At 34.2% G+C, this 22,478-nt stretch overlaps 1 long non-coding RNA gene across 2 annotated transcripts; it reads right to left on the bottom strand.

Moving 5' to 3' along the window:
- Positions 1-5,114: 5,114 nt before the first annotated feature.
- LOC127844853 (uncharacterized) lies at positions 5,115-21,562 on the bottom strand. 2 transcript variants are annotated; one of them, XR_008032911.1, is made up of 4 exons: positions 20,592-21,562; positions 19,709-19,854; positions 18,994-19,111; positions 5,115-6,100 (listed from the first exon to the last, which is right to left on the bottom strand). It is a non-coding gene; the product is annotated as an uncharacterized LOC127844853 (long non-coding RNA). The 2 variants fall into 2 exon arrangements; XR_008032910.1 differs by lacking the exon at positions 5,115-6,100 and adding an exon at positions 14,722-18,396.
- Between the last annotated feature and the right edge of the window lie 916 nt (positions 21,563-22,478).

The raw sequence follows: 22,478 nt of genomic DNA, 5'->3' as shown, positions 1-22,478 counted from the left end.
TAGAGATTTTTGACATTGAACATTATTATTATTATTATTTATACCGAATCATGCGACTATCGACCGCTTACTCATAGATATTGTGCGTATTTATTAAACATTATTATTATTATAATTTATACCAAATTATGCAACTATCGACCGCTAACTCATAGATATTGTGCGTATTTATTGACCTGGCGTGGCGGAATTAACCTCTGACTTATGCTAGTTATGGTTATCACAAAATACGACAAACGGGGAGTTTATAATACATTATTTATCCCATAAATGCTTAGTAACTGGTTACCGTTGGGAATTTCCTACACAGTAATGCGCTGGACGGTCGTGATACTCCGCCCCGCATGATCATTTCATACACACAATATGCTGAATAATTTTAATTTTAAAAAGGTAACAATTGAATCTTCTTCAAATTTGTATATAATCTATTTCAATGCATTAAATATTTGAAACTTCTGTGTTGTTTTTTTGCCATTCTGATATTTTTATTCATTTTGTCCTCAACTAAAAAAGAGATTTTAAACATTTATTATCAATAAATCTGAAGGAAAAGCGGCTCAAGAGACTAGTGTTTTGATTGGCTGTTCAGAAAATGTGTACGTAGAAGTACAAACATGTATGTCGAAGTACAAATTGTACTTTGACGTACAAAAATATACTTCGAAGTGTATTTTATATTCATGTCGACGTACAATTATTGTACTTCGACGTACATTTCTCTTTTTAACGTGTAGGTCTTCTTGACTTTCAACCCAAATGGTACGCCATAGTATGTCTTTAGGGTTATCTAAAGAATGCTCCCACTTAAAGGATCAATACAGAGACCTCCCAGTGACTAAGCCAGTTAGCAGACACCCCATCCACTATACCACAGACATCCAACCAGCTATAAATTCCTGTGGCTAGAAAAAAAAATAAGATGCTAGATCTTTAAGCTTGGAACATGTAACTCGTTTTAAGATTGATTTTTTTGGATGCATTACTCAATTATTGCAACAATTATCATATTTTGAACACAATCATGTCCATATATTTATTAAAAATACATGGTTATAAAAAAAAAACTTAAAAAGCTTTTGCCCGTAAATTAGGTAGCACCTATAGTCATATTACTGTTTCCTCACAAATATCATAATTAAAACGAAAATTTGCGAATCTGAAACAACTTTTTTCAATATTGTCTTTTTACCAAACCGCGAAAAGATCCCTTTAAGACAAATGTCGAAAATCGAAAATAATTGACACGTAGGTTGAGTGACAGACTGGCTAACCTTACAGACATCTGACCAGGAAAACTGGCGTGGAAGTACCAGACAACAAATGTATGTTTCAAGAAGTTTGACTCGCAATACTGGACAGTTAGCAATATACTGACCGGACTGTATGTACCACTGTCTGATTCGCGTATTATTCATATCAAAGATCTATAAATATGAAATATGTTTCCTGATAGATCTTTGTTTATATTGTTAAACGACACAAGTGGGCTTGTTCAGTGTTAATTAAATATATCCTTATCAAAAGCCAAATTTATACGGGCAAAAGCCCGCGAAGCGGGCGTTGACCGTTTATTTGTATCACTTTTCTGAAATACAAAGAGACATTACCTTATAGGGATACAAGTCAAATAATTTCTGCCGTCACCTATTTTCGCGATGAAAAATCATAGAGCGCTGGAGCACATAGGCATTTCGACAAACGCTATATGACACGTAGATGCATTCCTCATGAAATAATACGGCATGGCTGTAATTATTAAGTAGCGAATCGTACTCTATGTTATTGTTTAATATGTTTTTGACCGCCAAAATGCATTTTTTTTTCTTCCGGTTTGCCTGTTTCCCGGCCGTAAGCCGTAACAGGCAACAAGTCATATTCCACAGACTGCTATACTAAATTTCGCGTTCACTTTTTCCAAACATAATGTTCAGAAATATAACCCGTCTAAAATGTATTGCCTAAATCCCGACGCATTTAATCGAATAAGATTAGTCTCGAATTTATTTTATTCGTTTAATTCTGCACCTTATTTTTATTATTATCCTCATAAATTAATAAAAAATATATATTTAAAAGGCCTTTTTTGTTAAAATCATTAACCCCAGCGTTGTTTAGAGGTATTAAATTTAAAGGGAGGTCACCACTACGAAAATAACAATAACGAAATCCAGCATCCGGTGTGTATTCCCTAATTCCGGTGGCGAGCGGTGCATTTTTGGTATTCGTCTGCAGCAGATATTGAGGGAAGAACTGTCCTGTTGAGAGCTCCTGGTCTTGGTATATTTTATTTAAAAAGGGGTTTATTTATGAATTATAATTGAGAACTAAATAACAACAACCAACTTAAATATAAATTGGTATAATTATCCACATAATTAACAAATTTCACATTATTTCTTTATTCGAATCCACATTTGTGTTATTCAAAGTACTGGTAGTCAAGAAACTTCACATATTCACGTATTTATGGTATAGAAATTTCAACATTTAATTTCATATTCATGTAATTCAGTTGTATATATTATTTTTACTGGCATTTTTTCACTACTTATTAAAGACTTATTCCAATTATTATACCATTGAGAAATTTCAATTTTCTGATACCATAGGAAAAGTAGCATTTAATTTGATATTTCATTTATTTTCATTAAAGCGTTATTTTGGCTCACTAAAGTAAAACATTTCCCATTATAAAAATGTCTTCTACAAGTCGCACTGAACATACTTACTGCATCCCTACGCATATTGAAAAAAACTCAAGTTCAACGAAAGCAACAAAAGCAAATTCTAGAAAGCGTACTTACGCCGAAGTTACAAAAAGTAATTTAAATCACCAAAAGGTCCAAACTACAGAAAATAATATTTGTGTTTCACATTACCATTCTTATTTTAGTCACTCTGTTCAAAAACCTGTTTACTTCACCACTTTTTGTGGTAATACAGATCATTTAAATGTCACAAATGCTGAACATAATTACTGCATGCAACCACACATTGAAAATAGATTGAGTTCAAAAGCAACCTGTTTGAATACACAAAATCACAAAAACGTACGTACGCTGAAGTAATTCGAGGCATTACATGTCATTCCAAAGTAAAAACTACCGAAATGAACAACTGCGTTTCACTTCACCAGTCAAATGCTAGTAAAACTGGGATTGTTAACTGCTGTGTAACTAATACAAGTAAGCAACCTCTTGTAACACACGTAACTGACGAAAACAAGCATTTGACGCAAAGATGCACAACCAAGCATATGGAAATAAATAAATCAATACATGCAAATGAACAAATATCTTCCTATTATACTCTCCAAAAAAAAGAAGGCCAAACAACACAGGTACAAGTGTCACACGTTATAATTCAAGCAAAAAAATACAGACAACACATTCCACTATTCAACTGTACAATTTAGATTCCTTAAAAATGCATGCAAATTCAGTGGTAATAGAAGGAAACGTTTTTAACAACTTTAATGTGCCAGGTGATGGCAATTGTTTCTTTAGCTGCCTCAGTTTAGCATTACATGGTACTATATCAATGAGCACTTATTATAGAAACATGATTTGTACACATGTCACTGCAAACTGGAATTCATGGCAGCAGTCTGCCATTTGCGGACATGAATTAGTAAATGATTCAGTGGAAGAATATCACTTACAAATGATTGCAAGATGCGGTTGGGCAACAATATGTGAAATTAAAGCAGCATGTGATATCTGACTAATAAACATAGACACATGGTTAAAAGGCAGCATATGCAATTCTGAAACAGGACTAACCTCAATTGTTTACACAAAACATTCTCACTTATAACCACATAACTCTGATCTTAATGTGACTCTTCATCTATGGAACAGTCACTTTACACTACTTTCAGAGAGGAAGAACACTTCAAACACAGGCAACAACAGAGCATTAATGAAACATACACATTTATCACAAAATAATCCCACAAACATAAATACACTAACAAATCCTCTGTCAACAGTTCCAATATTGCACACACAAAAAACACAACAAAGCAAGAATATAAAAAAGTCCAAGAAAAGTGCTATACCATCAAAAGCTGTTAAAAAAGCAAAGCTGAAAATCACTTACGTAAACAGCCTTAAGAAAAACACAAAAGCTACACAACTTTTTAAACAAACTCATGTACACATTAGCACAGCTGCTCTTACTCCTAAGGAATTGGACACATTTCAGAGTTGTAGAAAATTGGGTATAACATTTGTTCATCCTCACCAAAATGAAGATAAACTAGAAATAAAAAGACGGATTTAAAAAAATGCCTATGCCTTGTCTGTAGCAGTCAAAAACCTAACATTAAATTTTAATCAAATACCACCTCCACCACCAATGTCTCAAAGTGTCCAGCATAACATTGCAATGGATAGCATACGATCATTCGAGTTAAAACAAAGGTCTTACATATTTAAGTACTGTAACATATGTAACGAACGTAGAATTGAAATGAAAATGTACAATAATACAGTTTGTCATCGTTGTCACATTGACAAATCAGACATTAAAATGTTCTCTAAACAAAACAATATGGACCCTGGAAATGTCCCTGCAGAACTTTCCCATTTATCTTTAGTTGAACAGCAACTAATAAGCAGAATATCACCACTCATGTATATTCATATGCTTAAGCATGGTGGAATTGCGGCAAATGGCCATTGTGTTACATTTCCACAAAATATAAATGAACCATGTCAAATTTTACCAAAACTTCCAACAGATATTCAAATAATTTGTGTCCGGAAAACTGGAAATAATGCAATACACAAAGACTTTAAAGTAAGGCGTTTTGCAGTTCAATCAGCACTGAATTGGCTTAAATCCAACAATGTGGCCTACTCAGATATAACTATTAGTCAAGATAGACTTAATCTTCTTCCTGAAAATGGGAAAATAAATCTTGAAACAATCAGCAGTAATTTTGAAAGCACAACTGATAAACCCCAAGGGCCAGCTAAAGAACAAGTATCACCTGATGAAATAAATGGCGATACTGTTTCAGCTGTTCAACTACCAGACGAATCAGTTAATATTAGAAATAACATTGAATCCATTTTACAAGAAATAACACTAAACAGATCCTAAAAGTAAAGAAAAATGTTCGAGAAAAAATCCAGTAACTATTCCATGGCCAACAAGAGACAATAGTCCAGTTTCAGAGTTTACAACTCAATATTTTTTTACTCTTGCATTTCCATGTTTGTTTCCCAATTGTGTTGGTGACTTTCACATAAATCGGCCAAGAACTTGCTTTTCAATGAGTGAATGGGCAGAACATTTGATATGGTACACAGAGGGTCGTTTTGCACAACACAAGCACTTTAAGTTCATAGTTCATAACATTATTTCACGTAAAAGAGCTTTAGAACAGAGCACATACATCATGAAACAACAGATCGGTGATGAGCACATGTCCATCACTGACCTTAAGCAAAGAATTCAAAATGGTGATAGTTCTATTGCACAAAAAATCTTGTACTTTGGTGCTTCTCTTCGAGGAACTTCACAATACTGGTCCAGAAGAGCACAAGAGTTAAGAGCACTTATTCAGTACCAAATTAATGCTGGAAAAGGCCTCCCTTCATTTTTCAGCACTGCTAGCTGTGCTGAATTTTACTTTGCACCACTAAGGAGACTTTTAACTCAATACAATCTACAAACAACTGGTGAAATTGTTGATCTTAACGACAAAACATTCTATTTTCTATTCTTCAAAATAACAGTCACATTGTCTCACATTACTTTAATCTTCGGACACAAGAATACTTTGAAACTGTAATGAAAACTGCATTTAAGATTGATACTTTCTGGTACAGGTATGAGTTTGCCAAATCCAGAGGCATGATTCACTTTCATGGACTATGTTGGAGATCTGACAGAGAACCACACAATCTTCTTCATGAGGCTTTGAAAAACGGTCTGGATGAAGATGTCTGTGCCAGTAAGCTCTCTGAGTGGGCACAGCAAAATTTTGCCATGACCGCAATGCATCCTGCCGGTTCTGATGCCTCTGGTAATCCAAACAAGGATCTGTGGCCTCCTCCCGAGGGAAATGCACCCGCACCACCTGAATCTAAAAATCCCCTTTTTAAATTGTTCATGGACATAAGTCAGAGTGAAAATTCTATACTAGAAGACCATTTACTTCTTACAAATAAAATTAACTTGCACCGTTGTTCATCGTACTGCCTCGTTTCAAAAAAGGGGATGAAACACAAAGTCTGTAGAATGGAGTTTGGGTCAGAAAACATGCAAGGTAAAGCTATTCGTGATAGTCCCGCAATTGTAAAGGATAAAAATGGCTCTCTTAGACTTGAAATGAAGAGAGACCACCCATTTCTGGTTCAGCATTCCCAGTACCATACTCAAGCATGGCGGGCAAATGGTGATATATCCTTAATCCTTTCAAAAAGTTCACCAGATAATCCATCAATAAGTGATATAATTGCAACTGAGAAGTATGTTTCTGGTTATGCATGCAAAGGAAATCAGCCAACTGGAGAAGTGGTTGATCTTTTTAATGCAATGGTAAATGCCACTGATGAAACTTCTAGCACTGATGGCAAATCCCTCTGCACCAAGTTGCTAATGAACACAATAAAAACAGACATTTCAAGTATGGAAGCAGCATATGAACTGACAGGTTTACCTTTGTTTCACAGCAGTCACCAGTTTCAGTCAGTAAGCATGTCTGGGTCAAGGGTACTTGAAAAAATGGCAACACTTGCACAAAAAGTACACCTCTGGATAAATATTTGTCACGGCCTGAGAAAGAAAAATGCTCATGGTATCAATTTATATGCAACAAAGGCAAAGTTCCTGTGATAGCTGTTAACAGTACAAAAGCAGTATGGCCATTCAGTGAAGAATACTCAATACCATACTGCTTTTTGCATTGGCCAGACTGGAGGAAATTAGATGATATCAAAAACAACACTGACCAAATCAATGTATACTTATGATCAAATTTCACAACAACAAATTGACTTGGAAAATGACATCAATGAAATAAATTCACTAATAAGCTCACTAAATGAACGCTTTTCAAAACATTCAGCACGTTGGGATAGAGACCTTTTAATTTGCAAAACTAAAAAACGAGGCAAAAATGGCCAGAATAAGCACAAAATAAAGAAATTTTCATACAGTTTGTTTTACGATGGTGTACATCCACAGTCTAGCTTAGCTACTAAATGGTACACATACATGTGTGAATCAGTTGTCAAAGACTTGAATCCTGCTTACGAGTCAGATAGCTCTGAAGATCATGATACTTGGGATTTTAAGCGCTTGAAATTACAATAAGAACATTAAGAAGTAGAATGAAAGAAGATTAGAAAATATTTGTTGACATAGAAAGATTATCAATTTTATTTCACAAGTGATCATAGAAATTAATATTTTAACCAGTGGAGCAGCCACAAGAGACTAAATTTATTTTCTATATTTATGTATTTGTAAAAATGGATAATCAACTATTTGTAACTAGCGCATGCTTAAAATGTGTTAGCTCCGCAAATAATTATGGCAGAATAATCTATGGTTCATTGACTTTTTTTTATTAATATTTGAATGGGAAATGTTTTAATTTCAAACAAGCTATTGCCAAGCAATGATGTCCCCATACATGTATGTGTACCATTAAGTAGCTTATTTTTTTTAATATATTTTTTGCCATAGCAACCAGAATTTTGACGTAGGAACAAAATGAAATGACGTGCATAATCTCCATATTGCCATCTGTCCATGTTTCAAGTTTCATGAAAAAAATATAAAGAACTTTCAAAGTTATCGCAGGATCCAGAAAAGTGTGACAGACGGACGGACTGACGGACAGAGCGCAAACCATAAGTCCCCACCGGTGAAACCGGTAGGGTAAAATAAACAACAAATAAGCATTAAATACAAAACTTTGTGTTCCAATAATAACAATTAAACCAGTCTGTTTTATTGACAGTATTTTTTTTTCTCATTCTTAAAAGGACATTACTTTGTTAATGCTTAACTTACACATTTAATCTAATTTTTATTGGCATGATTATTTTTTGCCTTATTATGTCTAGAAATGAATATATAACATGCAGTTTGCAACTACTTCACTTGATCAGTAATTGTCTTTTCTTTCAATTTATATCCCAGATCATGATATCTATAATAATTGGATTGATCTACATTTTTTGGCTTAAAAATGCATTTCGTTTATTACACATAAACAACATTTACTTACCCAAATGATATGCAGTAAAATGATGCACGTTTGACATAACTTAAATCCCGTTCTTTTTCTGGATCATACAATACCCTTGTTAATATCACAAACAGTATAAACTTACATACTTTTTAATTTTATCAGCATATTCTTGCGTTGTTGCTTTTTCATTATTTGATAACTTGGGTTAGTGTTGCTATTGATGTGTGTTTCGTATGATACACAAAATATTATTTAATAATATTTCAATAATTGTTTGATTTGCATAACAATACCGTCTGTCTGTCTACATAGGAGAAATATCAAATGTCACATTAACATTTAAGTTTACATTTCTGGTGGGTGACATGTGAGTCACTAACCGGATCCAATTAAAACATAACAATCAAATAATACTCCAACAACAAACTCTAACTGTACACACATATATACTTTTCCTATGCATTATCTTTTTTTTTAATGATAACCAAAATACATTAAAAGTATTAATCAAGTATCAAATTATGCCCATGCGAAATTAATGCTGGTGGGTGACATGTCAGTCACTAACCAAAACAAATAAAACACAAATACTCACCAAGACCAACATGGAAACAGGATGCTCTCAACAGTAAAAAAGTACCAGATGACTAAAACAGAACCAATCAAAGGTAGGTACAAAACTTATTAAAAAATGTTTTTCAAAAAATTTAATAACAAGTGATTGACTATTGTTCTTTTATAATACTTGAAAACGTCTTTCTATTTATTTTTATTGAACCAAACTTTTGTTTTATCCTTAATGTTCTAATTTGTGTGTTTCCAATTTCAGCCTCACCATAGACCAGGGCTCACAACCAGTTTTCATGCGCAGCCTGCAAGATGAGTTGTGAGTATAATTTTTAATGTTATTACAATCACACTGTAATTTTTAAATAGCTTTAAAATAATTAAGCTTTTGCCCGTAAATAAGGTAGCACCTATAATCATATTATTAATACATAGTGTACACAAATATAATCACTAAGATAGATCTACCTGCGTATGCAGAAACATATTTCAATAGGTGATGTCTTGTTCATTTGCAGGCTCCATGTAAATACTTGATATAATACGGGCAAAAGCCCGCGAAGCGGGCGTTGACCGTTCATGCATATGGGAATTTAGACACAAAATTACATAGGAATACCACATATGGATACGTCTCAAAAAAATTTGCCACGCGACATATATTTTCGCGATGCTATTTATGAACTTGAACAAATCAAAAACACTTTGACATATGCTAAATCACATGTAAATACATACCTCAGGAAAAGTTATATCAATGACATCATAATTGTGAAGCGAATCGCACTAAATATTCTCGCATTATTTGTTTTTCTTCGCAACCGTTCCAGAATTCAGTGATTACTAAATTATCTCCCCTGAATGCTCTTCTTCAGTGGGTAAAAGCCGAAGACTGGTTCACTACATATAGTGACAGTCTTTACCAAACACAATTTAGGTGAACATAACCCGTCTTTAATATATTGCCGAATCTCAGATTTCTGTCGAATTTATTTGCTTTGATCTTTTCGATATCTTATTGTTAATATTATCCTGACAAATCACAAACGCTTGTTAAAAAATTATTTGTTTTAAACATTATAGTTGGCATCTCTATTCTTCCAGTATTCTCGCGGTATTTCAATAACGACACCCTACTGTTTATTTGTCAGAATATGTGACGCATTTTCCACAATCGCACATTCTCGGCCCTTTCCGTCAAACATCGGATAAGTACCTCGAAGGAGATAGTATGAATACACATTTCGGAAGCGGTATTGCGGTCTACCTACGCGGGCCTACGCGAATCAAAATTACATAGTAAAAACAAACATGGCCCGTTTTGCGAGTTGTTTACATTTTGCAAAGATGAAAATGGGGATTTTCTATGCTCTGAAGCCAGAGCAAGTTCAAACTCTACAGGAATTATGGACGCCGTCGTTGTTATTGTTTTTGTTGTTGTAACATTCTTAGAATGGTATCACGTGGGCGGACTACTTTCAACCCGTATTTCTCCCGAGTCCGATTATGATAATCTGCGAGGGGTACCGAATGGCATTTTCCATTCGCTCTCAGAAAGCATTCTATACATAGATGGTGACGTCACTTCGTTATTGTCAGTAAGACCGGTGTGTACACAATGTCTCAGAAAGAAGTTTTACGTGTGATCATGAGCAATATTTTGGCAAGTTGTCGTTGTTATCCACCAGAAACACATTTATTCACAAAATTTAAAGATATTCCGATCTAACTTTTTAGTCTTTAAGCTTTAATTTTAAACGTATTTACACCTCGTCTGCTCGCACTTTACCGATATTCCCAAAGGTTACATATCACTATAATTAGTTTAGGCCTAAAACCACAAAATCCGATACCGTTGGATTTTCGTACCACAATCTTACGTAAAAAATTTCCCAGATTCGAAATCAACAAAAAACAAGGCATTTATAAATTGTCTGCATTATTGATCAAATTTTAAGATATTTGTTGGTTTTCCGTTTTTAGAAGCTGTTCTGCGAAGGCAAGAGCTGGGCATCATACAAGCCATTCTATCCAGCAAAACTGACAGTTTTGGTTTACAGAAATCATCAAAGGAGGGATTCCTGAACTATCACATTTCCAAGCTATACACACAGTTATTATCTGTGGTGATCTTTATTGGTTCTGTTTGTTTACTTGGATGGAACATGTGTGAACTTTTATAGAACTTTGAAAAGTCTATATATGTCTATCTATAAACATAAATCAGCTATTGTATAATAAGATCAGATGTGCAAACAATGTCAAAGGGTTGTTAAATTAACAATTTGAAGGCAATTATGCTGAAAAAATATGAGAGTTCCCATGCAAATTTTGTCTGTATATCAACGAGTGTCTGCCGATAATTGTCAAACTAGTAATACAAAACTTACCACAAGTATGTAAAAGCACTAAGTACCTGTGATCATATTTAGTAAGATAGCGTAATTCTAAACAGTAGCAAATAACTTGTTTAGTAAATGCATTATGCAATTAATATGATTTCTGTTCTATTGTGTAATTAATAAATTGGTTGTTACTTGTTAATCTATGATAAATGTTTTATGGCTAGTACAAAACCAGCAATGTTAATTTAGTAAAAGGTAATACACTAACACCACTTTGTAATTTCATATAAGTGAATATTCTTGAAATGTAGGTTGATGACAGTGTTTTAGTTTTACTTATTTTGTAACTATTATTTTATGTGCAAATAAATGATGTGAGGTGTTTTGTATCTCCACACAATACCACATACCTTTTTATATATGTACTGTGTTATGTGTTATTTGAATGTTTAAATAAAAAAATATGGATGATATAACATGATGCATTCTAATATTTGCATTCAAATTGTAACTATAGAGCTAAGTGTATGCAGTTTAGACTGTGATTTTAGAATTGCTACAAAATGGCTAGTTTTTTAGTGGCGACAAAATTTAAACTATTCAACAATAGTTTGCGAAAGGAAATTAGAAACCTGCAAGATACCTGTATTTATTAAATATTTTAATTGCGAATCAAGTATGTTGTTATGCTGTTACACATAATTATACATTGATAATAAATAAGAAGACAATTAGTGGTGTTAACATTTCCCAACAGTAGAAATCATTCTTCTGATGAAGTCAGTGATATACAGACGAAAGCTCCAGGTATGGCTTTCAATACGTAGTGTGTGTTATTTGACAGTCTAAAACTTATTGGATTAAAAAAAAATCCTGTCAAATTTGTCAATCAAAATTGATTTGACACATCACATGATTTTGATTATGTTAAATCAGTGTACTGTATGCTAAATGCAACTGCTTTAGCAAGCTGTCAAGTTGAATTGAGACATTTGATGAAACAAACTGTTTCCTGGGTAGGACCAGTACTTAGTGTCTATATGACGTACCATGACGTCGAAAGAGTACAAGACCTACTAAGTAGAACGAGAAATGTACTTCGACGTACAATTTTCACCGACCCTTGAGTGTTAGCCAATCAGAAGACACCTAACGTCTGTTGCTTTTACAGATTTTTGACATTGAACATTATTATTATTTATACCGAATTATGCGACTATCAACCGCTTACTCATAGCTATTGTGCGTATTTATTAAACATTATTATCATTATAGTTTATACCAAATTATGCGACTATCGACCGCTCACTCATAGATATTGTGCGTATTTATTGACCTGGCGTGGCGGAATTAACCTCTGACTTATGCTAGTTATGGTTATCACAAAATACGACCAACGGGGAGTTTATAATACATTATTTATCCCATTAATGCTTGGTAACTGGTTACCGTTGGGAATTTCCTACACAGTAATACGCTGGACGGTCGTGATACTCCGCCCCGCATGATCATTTCATACACACAATATGCTGAATAATTTTAATTTTAAAAAGGTAACAATTGAATCTTCTTCAAATTTGTATATAATCTATTTCAATGCATTAAATACTTGAAACTTCTATGTGTTGTTTTTTTTTTTGCCATTCTGATATTTTTATTCATTTTGTCCTCAACTAAAAAAGAGATTTTAAACATTTATTATGAATAAATCTGAAGGAAAAGCGGCTCAAGAGACTAGTGTTTTGATTGGCTGTTCAGAAAATGTGTACGTAGAAGTACAAACATGTATGTCGAAGTACAAATTGTACTTTGACGTACAAATATATACTTCGAAGTGTATTTTATATTCATGTCGACGTACAATTATTGTACTTCGACGTACATTTCTCTTTTTAACGTGTAGGTCTTCTTGACTTTCAACCCAAATGGTACGCCATAGTATGTCTTTAGGGTTATCTAAAGAATGCTCCCACTTAAAGGATCAATACAGAGACCTCCCAGTGACTAAGCCAGTTAGCAGACACCCCATCCACTATACCACAGACATCCAACCAGCTATAAATTCCTGTGGCTAGAAAAAAAAATAAGATGCTAGATCTTTAAGCTTGGAACATGTAACTCGTTTTAAGATTGATTTTTTTGGATGCATTACTCAATTATTGCAACAATTATCATATTTTGAACACAATCATGTCCATATATTTATTAAAAATACATGGTTATCAAAAAAAAACTTAAAAAGCTTTTGCCCGTAAATTAGGTAGCACCTATAATCATATTACTGTTTCCTCACAAATATCATAATTCAAACGAAAATTTGCGAATCTGAAACAACTTTTTTCAATATTGTCTATTTACCAAACCGCGAAAAGATCCCTTTAAGACAAATGTCGAAAATCGAAAATAATTGACACATAGGTTGAGTGGCAGACTGGCTAACCTTACAGACATCTGACCAGGAAAACTGGCGTGGAAGTACCAGACAACAAATGTATGTTTCAAGAAGTTTGACTCGCAATACTGGACAGTTAGCAATATACTGACCGGACTGTATGTACCACTGTCTGATTCGCGTATTATTCATATCAAAGATCTATAAATATGAAATATGTTTCCTGATAGATCTTTGTTTATATTGTTAAACGACACAAGTGGGCTTGTTCAGTGTTAATTAAATATATCCTTATCAAAAGCCAAATTTATACGGGCAAAAGCCCGCGAAGCGGGCGTTGACCGTTTATTTGTATCACTTTTCTGAAATACAAAGAGACATTACCTTATAGGGATACAAGTCAAATAATATCTGCCGTCACCTATTTTCGCGATGAAAAATCATAGAGCGCTGGAGCACATAGGCATTTCGACAAACGCTATATGACACGTAGATGCATTCCTCATGAAATAATACGGCATGGCTGTAATTATTAAGTAGCGAATCGTACTCTATGTTATTGTTTAATATGTTTTTGACCGCCAAAATGCAATTTTTTTTCTTCCGGTTTGCCTGTTTCCCGGCCGTAAGCCGTAACAGGCAACAAGTCATATTCCACAGACTGCTATACTAAATTTCGCGTTCACTTTTTCCAAACATAATGTTCAAAAATATAGCCCGTCTAAAATGTATTGCCTAAATCCCGACGCATTTAATCGAATAAGATTAGTCTCGAATTTATTTTATTCGTTTAATTCTGCACCTTATTTTTATTATTATCCTCATAAATTAATAAAAAATATATATTTAAAAGGCCTTTTTTGTTAAAATCATTAACCCCAGCGTTGTTTAGAGGTATTAAATTTAAAGGGAGGTCACCACTACGAAAATAACAATAACGAAATCCAGCATCCGGTGTGTATTCCCTAATTCCGGTCGCGAGCGGTGCATTTTTGGTATTCGTCTGCAGCAGATATTGAGGGAAGAACTGTCCTGTTGAGAGCTCCTAGTCTTGGTATATTTTATTTAAAAAGGGGTTAATTTATGAATTATAATTGAGAACTAAATAACAACAACCAACTTAAATATAAATTGGTATAATTATCCACATAATTAACAAATTTCACATTATTTCTTTATTCGAATCCACATTTGTGTTATTCAAAGTACTGGTAGTCAAGAAACTTCACATATTCACGTATTTATGGTATAGAAATTTCAACATTTAATTTCATATTCATGTAATTCAGTTGTATATATTATTTTTACTGGCATTTTTTCACTACTTATTAAAGACTTATTCCAATTATTATACCATTGAGAAATTTCAATTTTCTGATACCATAGGAAAAGTAGCATTTAATTTGATATTTCATTTATTTTCATTAAAGCGTTATTTTGGCTCACTAAAGTAATACATTTCCCATTATAAAAATGTCTTCTACAAGTCGCACTGAACATACTTACTGCATCCCTACGCATATTGAAAAAAACTCAAGTTCAACGAAAGCAACAAAAGCAAATTCTAGAAAGCGTACTTACGCCGAAGTTACAAAAAGTATTTTAAATAACCAAAAGGTCCAAACTATAGAAAATAATATTTGTGTTTCACATGAACATTCTTATTTTAGTCACTCTGTTCAAAAACCTGTTTACTTCACCACTTTTTGTGGTAATACAGATCATTTAAATGTCACAAATGCTGAACATAATTACTGCATGCAACCACACATTGAAAATAGATTGAGTTCAAAAGCAACCTGTTTGAATACACAAAATCACAAAAACGTACGTACGCTGAAGTAATTCGAGGCATTACATGTCATTCCAAAGTAAAAACTACTGAAATGAACAACTGCGTTTCACTTCACCAGTCAAATGCTAGTAAAACTGGGATTGTTAACTGCTGTGTAACTAATACAAGTAAGCAACCTCTTGTAACACACGTAACTGACGAAAACAAGCATTTGACGCAAAGATGCACAACCAAGCATATGGAAATAAATAAATCAATACATGCAAATGAACAAATATCTTCCAATAATACTCTCCAAAAAAAAGAAGGCCAAACAACACGGGTACAAGTGTCACACGTTATAATTCAAGCAAAAAAATACAGACAACACATTCCACTATTCAACTGTACAATTTAGATTCCTTAAAAATGCATGCAAATTCAGTGGTAATAGAAGGAAACGTTTTTAACAACTTTAATGTGCCAGGTGATGGCAATTGTTTCTTTAGCTGCCTCAGTTTAGCATTACATGGTACTATATCAATGAGCACTTATTATAGAAACATGATTTGTACACATGTCACTGCAAACTGGAATTCATGGCAGCAGTCTGCCATTTGCGGACATGAATTAGTAAATGATTCAGTGGAAGAATATCACTTACAAATGATTGCAAGATGCGGTTGGGCAACAATATGTGAAATTAAAGCAGCATGTGATATCTAACTAATAAACATAGACACATGGTTAAAAGGCAGCATATGCAATTCTGAAACAGGACTAACCTCAATTGTTTACACAAAACATTCTCACTTATAACCACATAACTCTGATCTTAATGTGACTCTTCATCTATGGAACAGTCACTTTACACTACTTTCAGAGAGGAAGAACACTTCAAACACAGGCAACAACAGAGCATTAATGAAACATACACATTTATCACAAAATAATCCCACAAACATAAATACACTAACAAATCCTCTGTCAACAGTTCCAATATTGCACACACAAAAAACACAACAAAGCAAGAATATAAAAAAGTCCAAGAAAAGTGCTATACCATCAAAAGCTGTTAAAAAAGCAAAGCTGAAAATCACTTACGTAAACAGCCTTAAGAAAAACACAAAAGCTACACAACTTTTTAAACAAACTCATGAACACATTAGCACAGCTGCTCTTACTCCTAAGGAATTGGACACATTTCAGAGTTGTAGAAAATTGGGTATAACATTTGTTCATCCTCACCAAAATGAAGATAAACTAGAAATAAAAAGACGGATTTAAAAAAATGCCTATGCCTTGTCTGTAGCAGTCAAAAACCTAACATTAAATTTTAATCAAATACCACCTCCACCACCAATGTCTCAAAGTGTCCAGCATAACATTGCAATGGATAGCATACGATCATTCGAGTTAAAACAAAGGTCTTACATATTTTAGTACTGTAACATATGTAACGAACGTAGAATTGAAATGAAAATGTACAATAATACAGTTTGTCATCGTTGTCACATTGACAAATCAGACATTAAAATGTTCTCTAAACAAAACAATATGGACCCTGGAAATGTCCCTGCAGAACTTTCCCATTTATCTTTAGTTGAACAGCAACTAATAAGCAGAATATCACCACTCATGTATATTCATATGCTTAAGCATGGTGGAATTGCGGCAAATGGCCATTGTGTTACATTTCCACAAAATATAAATGAACCATGTCAAATTTTACCAAAACTTCCAACAGATATTCAAATAATTTGTGTCCGGAAAACTGGAAATAATGCAATACACAAAGACTTTAAAGTAAGGCGTTTTGCAGTTCAATCAGCACTGAATTGGCTTAAATCCAACAATGTGGCCTACTCAGATATAACTATTAGTCAAGATAGACTTAATCTTCTTCCTGAAAATGGGAAAATAAATCTTGAAACAATCAGCAGTAATTTTGAAAGCACAACTGATAAAGACCAAGGGCCAGCTAAAGAACAAGTATCACCTGATGAAATAAATGGCGATACTGTTTCAGCTGTTCAACTACCAGACGAATCAGTTAATATTAGAAATAACATTGAATCCATTTTACAAGAAATAACACTAAACAGATCCTAAAAGTAAAGAAAAATGTTCGAGAAAAAATCCAGTAACTATTCCATGGCCAACAAGAGACAATAGTCCAGTTTCATAGTTTACAACTCAATATTTTTTTACTCTTGCATTTCCATGTTTGTTTCCCAATTGTGTTGGTGACTTTCACATAAATCGGCCAAGAACTTGCTTTTCAATGAGTGAATGGGCAGAACATTTGATATGGTACACAGAGGGTCGTTTTGCACAACACAAGCACTTTAAGTTCATAGTTCATAACATTATTTCACGTAAAAGAGCTTTAGAACAGAGCACATACATCATGAAACAACAGATCGGTGATGAGCACATGTCCATCACTGACCTTAAGCAAAGAATTCAAAATGGTGATAGTTCTATTGCACAAAAAATCTTGTACTTTGGTGCTTCTCTTCGAGGAACTTCACAATACTGGTCCAGAAGAGCACAAGAGTTAAGAGCACTTATTCAGTACCAAATTAATGCTGGAAAAGGCCTCCCTTCATTTTTCAGCACTGCTAGCTGTGCTGAATTTTACTTTGCACCACTAAGGAGACTTTTAACTCAATACAATCTACAAACAACTGGTGAAATTGTTGATCTTAACGACAAAACATTCTATTTTCTATTCTTCAAAATAACAGTCACATTGTCTCACATTACTTTAATCTTCGGACACAAGAATACTTTGAAACTGTAATGAAAACTGCATTTAAGATTGATACTTTCTGGTACAGGTATGAGTTTGCCAAATCCAGAGGCATGATTCACTTTCATGGACTATGTTGGAGATCTGACAGAGAACCACACAATCTTCTTCATGAGGCTTTGAAAAACGGTCTGGATGAAGATGTCTGTGCCAGTAAGCTCTCTGAGTGGGCACAGCAAAATTTTGCCATGACCGCAATGCATCCTGCCGGTTCTGATGCCTCTGGTAATCCAAACAAGGATCTGTGGCCTCCTCCCGAGGGAAATGCACCCGCACCACCTGAATCTAAAAATCCCCTTTTTAAATTGTTCATGGACATAAGTCAGAGTGAAAATTCTATACTAGAAGACCATTTACTTCTTACAAATAAAATTAACTTGCACCGTTGTTCATCGTACTGCCTCGTTTCAAAAAAGGGGATGAAACACAAAGTCTGTGGGATGAAACACAAAGTCTGTAGAATGGAGTTTGGGTCAGAAAACATGCAAGGTAAAGCTATTCGTGATAGTCCCGCAATTGTAAAGGATAAAAATGGCTCTCTTAGACTTGAAATGAAGAGAGACCACCCATTTCTGGTTCAGCATTCCCAGTACCATACTCAAGCATGGCGGGCAAATGGTGATATATCCTTAATCCTTTCAAAAAGTTCACCAGATAATCCATCAATAAGTGATATAATTGCAACTGAGAAGTATGTTTCTGGTTATGCATGCAAAGGAAATCAGCCAACTGGAGAAGTGGTTGATCTTTTTAATGCAATGGTAAATGCCACTGATGAAACTTCTAGCACTGATGGCAAATCCCTCTGCACCAAGTTGCTAATGAACACAATAAAAAGAGACATTTCAAGTATGGAAGCAGCATATGAACTGACAGGTTTACCTTTGTTTCACAGCAGTCACCAGTTTCAGTCAGTAAGCATGTCTGGGTCAAGGGTACTTGAAAAAAACTGGCAACACTTGCACAAAAAGTACACCTCTGGATAAATATTTGTCACGGCCTGAGAAAGAAAAATGCTCATGGTATCAATTTATATGCAACAAAGGCAAAGTTCCTGTGATAGCTGGTAACAGTACAAAAGCAGTATGGCCATTCAGTGAAGAATACTCAAGGACCATACTGCTTTTGCATTGGCCAGACTGGAGGAAATTAGATGATATAAGAGGAACAAACACTTGGACTGAAGTCATGAACACCTTTGTAGAGTCTGAAGCATGTCCAAACTTTATCAAAGCTGCTATTGAAAGAGCCAAACGAAATCAATCTGATGACTTTGTTCATGAACAACAATGCGAGCCAGAAGAAATCATAGTAGAACAGCCAGAATGGGTGGAGACTTTAAGACCAAATAATGAATTTATGTCAAATGATGATGATTATACTTTTGATGATGGTAGTCCAAACCATGATTGGGGACAATGTTCATACAACTATCCAGATGGTTTAGGCATACACTTTTTGGAGTCTTTAAAAAATGAAGACCAGCCTAACAACCACATTGAATATGAAAATGTAGATTTATCTAATATGAACTCAAAACAGAAATTTGCATTTAGTATTATTATGACAACACTTCAAAACTGTAAAAACGAGTTACCATTTACACCTCTTCGACTAGTGGTCAGTGGAACTGCTGGCTCTGGCAAGTCGTTCCTCATTAAATGTCTTGTACAGGCAATAAGACACTTGTTCCATTCTCATGATTCTGTTCAAGTCCTTTGTCCCACAGGTAACAGTGCAAATCTTATTGGTGGACAAACAATACACAGCTTTTTAAAAATACCTACAGGAAACGTTTCCTGTAAGGATATGCCAACTCCTGATGGATCACGTGGGGAAACATTACAAAGTAATCTAAAGAACGTTAAAGCATTACTTGTTGATGAGAGGTCCCTTATTGGATGTACAACATTGGAATGGATGAAGTTTCATTGCAAGCATGGTATAAACAATGTGACAGCTGACTGGGGTGGGCTTCCTGTTGTTGTATTTTTTGGAGATGATGTACAATTACCACCTGTTCTTGATTCACCTGTTTATTATTTCAATGGCAAAATACCAGCAGCCATGCATGGTGCTTTGGTATGGCAACAGTTTTCAGAAGTTGTTCATTTAGATACCATTATTCGTCAAAATGAGGAACAGAAACACTTTAAAGACATTTTAATGTCACTTAGAGACTACAAACTTACTAAAGAAAATGCCACATGGCTTCAACAGTTTCAATGGAATGACATCAAACGTCGTTATACTAACAATGTGATGAAAAACATTGAACAAAATGCTCTTTTTGTTTTCCCTACTCATGCGTCTGAATACAAACATAATATGAATCAGCTTAAGACAATCAATTCTGAATTTCCTGTTGCTAAGATACTCTGTATTGATCATGGCCCACATGCTTTGAGTGCCACTGAAGACAAAGTCCATGGTTTAATGAAAGTGCTCTTTTTATGCAGAGGTGCAAAAGTCATGCTTACCTGCAATCTTAATGTTCCCTATGGTTTGTTCAATGGCTCCATTGGGACCATAGTTGACATTATATACTGTAATGGTAACAAACCACCTCTTTGTCAACCAGATGTTGTTATGGTGCATTTCCCAAGGTACACAGGACCACCTTTTATGAAAGACAACCCATGCATTGTCCCTCTTGTACCTGCAGAAAGAAAAGTGGAATGTTATTGTCATGGTTGCAAACGAAAACAATTACCTTTAAGGCTTGCCTGGGGTACAACAATTCACCGATGTCAAGGCATGACAATCGGACATGGTGAAACAAATCGCTACATAGTTATTGATCCAGGTACAAAGTCTTTTGAGTCAAAGAATCCCGGAGCTCTCTTTGTAGCACTTTCAAGGGCAAAAACAGCTGGGGGTCCAAATTAAATTGCAGACTTTTTTTGGCATCCAAATGTATTGGTTAATGAAGACAGGTTATGTCATATTGTCGATACACCTCGAACTAAGGCAAGGTCAAATGAAATTAAGCACTTGTCAAAACTTGCCAACCAAACAGGAAGTAAATTTGCTCAATTGAATTTGATTAATGATGATGTTTTCCAAACACTACTATCAACGTCTTTCAACAACCACTTCCAAGAAATACAAGGTACAGAAGAATGAATGTATTGAATACTTTCAAATAAGTTTGGTGGGTGGCATGTCAGCTACTAACCAATTTACTGAGAAGTTTATTTAATGCTTGCAAGTGTTCATGTAAAAACTAAGCCACAATATAAATTCTATAATTCAATAAAGTTATAACATTTCTCTAATTTCTTACCCGATATAAACACTGACAATTGCTGCTAATATAATTTCAGGTTAATTTGATGACATTAACCAGAAAGGTAAAATAATGTTTCTTCAAATTATAACAAACACATTGGGGACGAACTCTCCATCATTCTTTCATACACCACAACTGCTGTTTGGTTTCCATTCAATTCTTTGTTGGCATTATTGATTTCCTGCAAATAAATTTAACATGCTGGTGAAGTGAAACACAATTTATTTCATAATTACTCAAAATGAAACATTTTTCTAATTTGGATGCACTTGTCCTGTTTGTGTTAACACAGAGGAATTTTTTCTGTATGACAATATTGTATGTATTTAAAACATATTTTATTTGCTATTGTAGATTCAGAAAACGTCATGAATCACATTATTTTTGCCACAGATTCTAGAGGGGCAAAGTTAAAACAGTTTTTTATGTCAAACACAACACTTACTCTTTACACTGTACATACAATCATAATTCCGGGAGCAAAAATAGAAACATTAACACAAGCTTTTGACAACAAATTAAGAAAAATATTCTCATCATCAACATCAGTTCACCATGTATTTGTCATTGTTGCTGCAGGCATATGCAATTTAACTGAAAAAAATCACCATGCCAATGGTACAGAAATCGTCTACATTTCTGATCTTGCTAAAACATCACACATTCTTGAAGTCATAAATTCTGTTTATAAAACCTACAACAGCAGTACAGTTTCATGCAAATTAATCCATATTCCACCTGTTTCATTGATTTCCTCATCACAGTTTAATATGTCAAAAAGAACACTGACCAAATCAATGTATACTTATGATCAAATTTCACAACAACAAATTGACTTGGAAAATGACATCAATGAAATAAATTCACTAATAAGCTCACTAAATGAACGCTTTTCAAAACATTCAGCACGTTGGGATAGAGACCTTTTAATTTGCAAAACTAAAAAACGAGGCAAAAATGGCCAGAATAAGCACAAAATAAAGAAATTTTCATACAGTTTGTTTTACGACGGTGTACATCCACAGTCTAGCTTAGCTACTAAATGGTACACATACATGTGTGAATCAGTTGTCAA

Source organism: Dreissena polymorpha, chromosome 9 (genome assembly GCF_020536995.1).
Source record: "Dreissena polymorpha isolate Duluth1 chromosome 9, UMN_Dpol_1.0, whole genome shotgun sequence".
Taxonomy (NCBI): domain Eukaryota; kingdom Metazoa; phylum Mollusca; class Bivalvia; order Myida; family Dreissenidae; genus Dreissena; species Dreissena polymorpha.
This window is presented reverse-complemented; position numbering and strand designations above follow the sequence as displayed.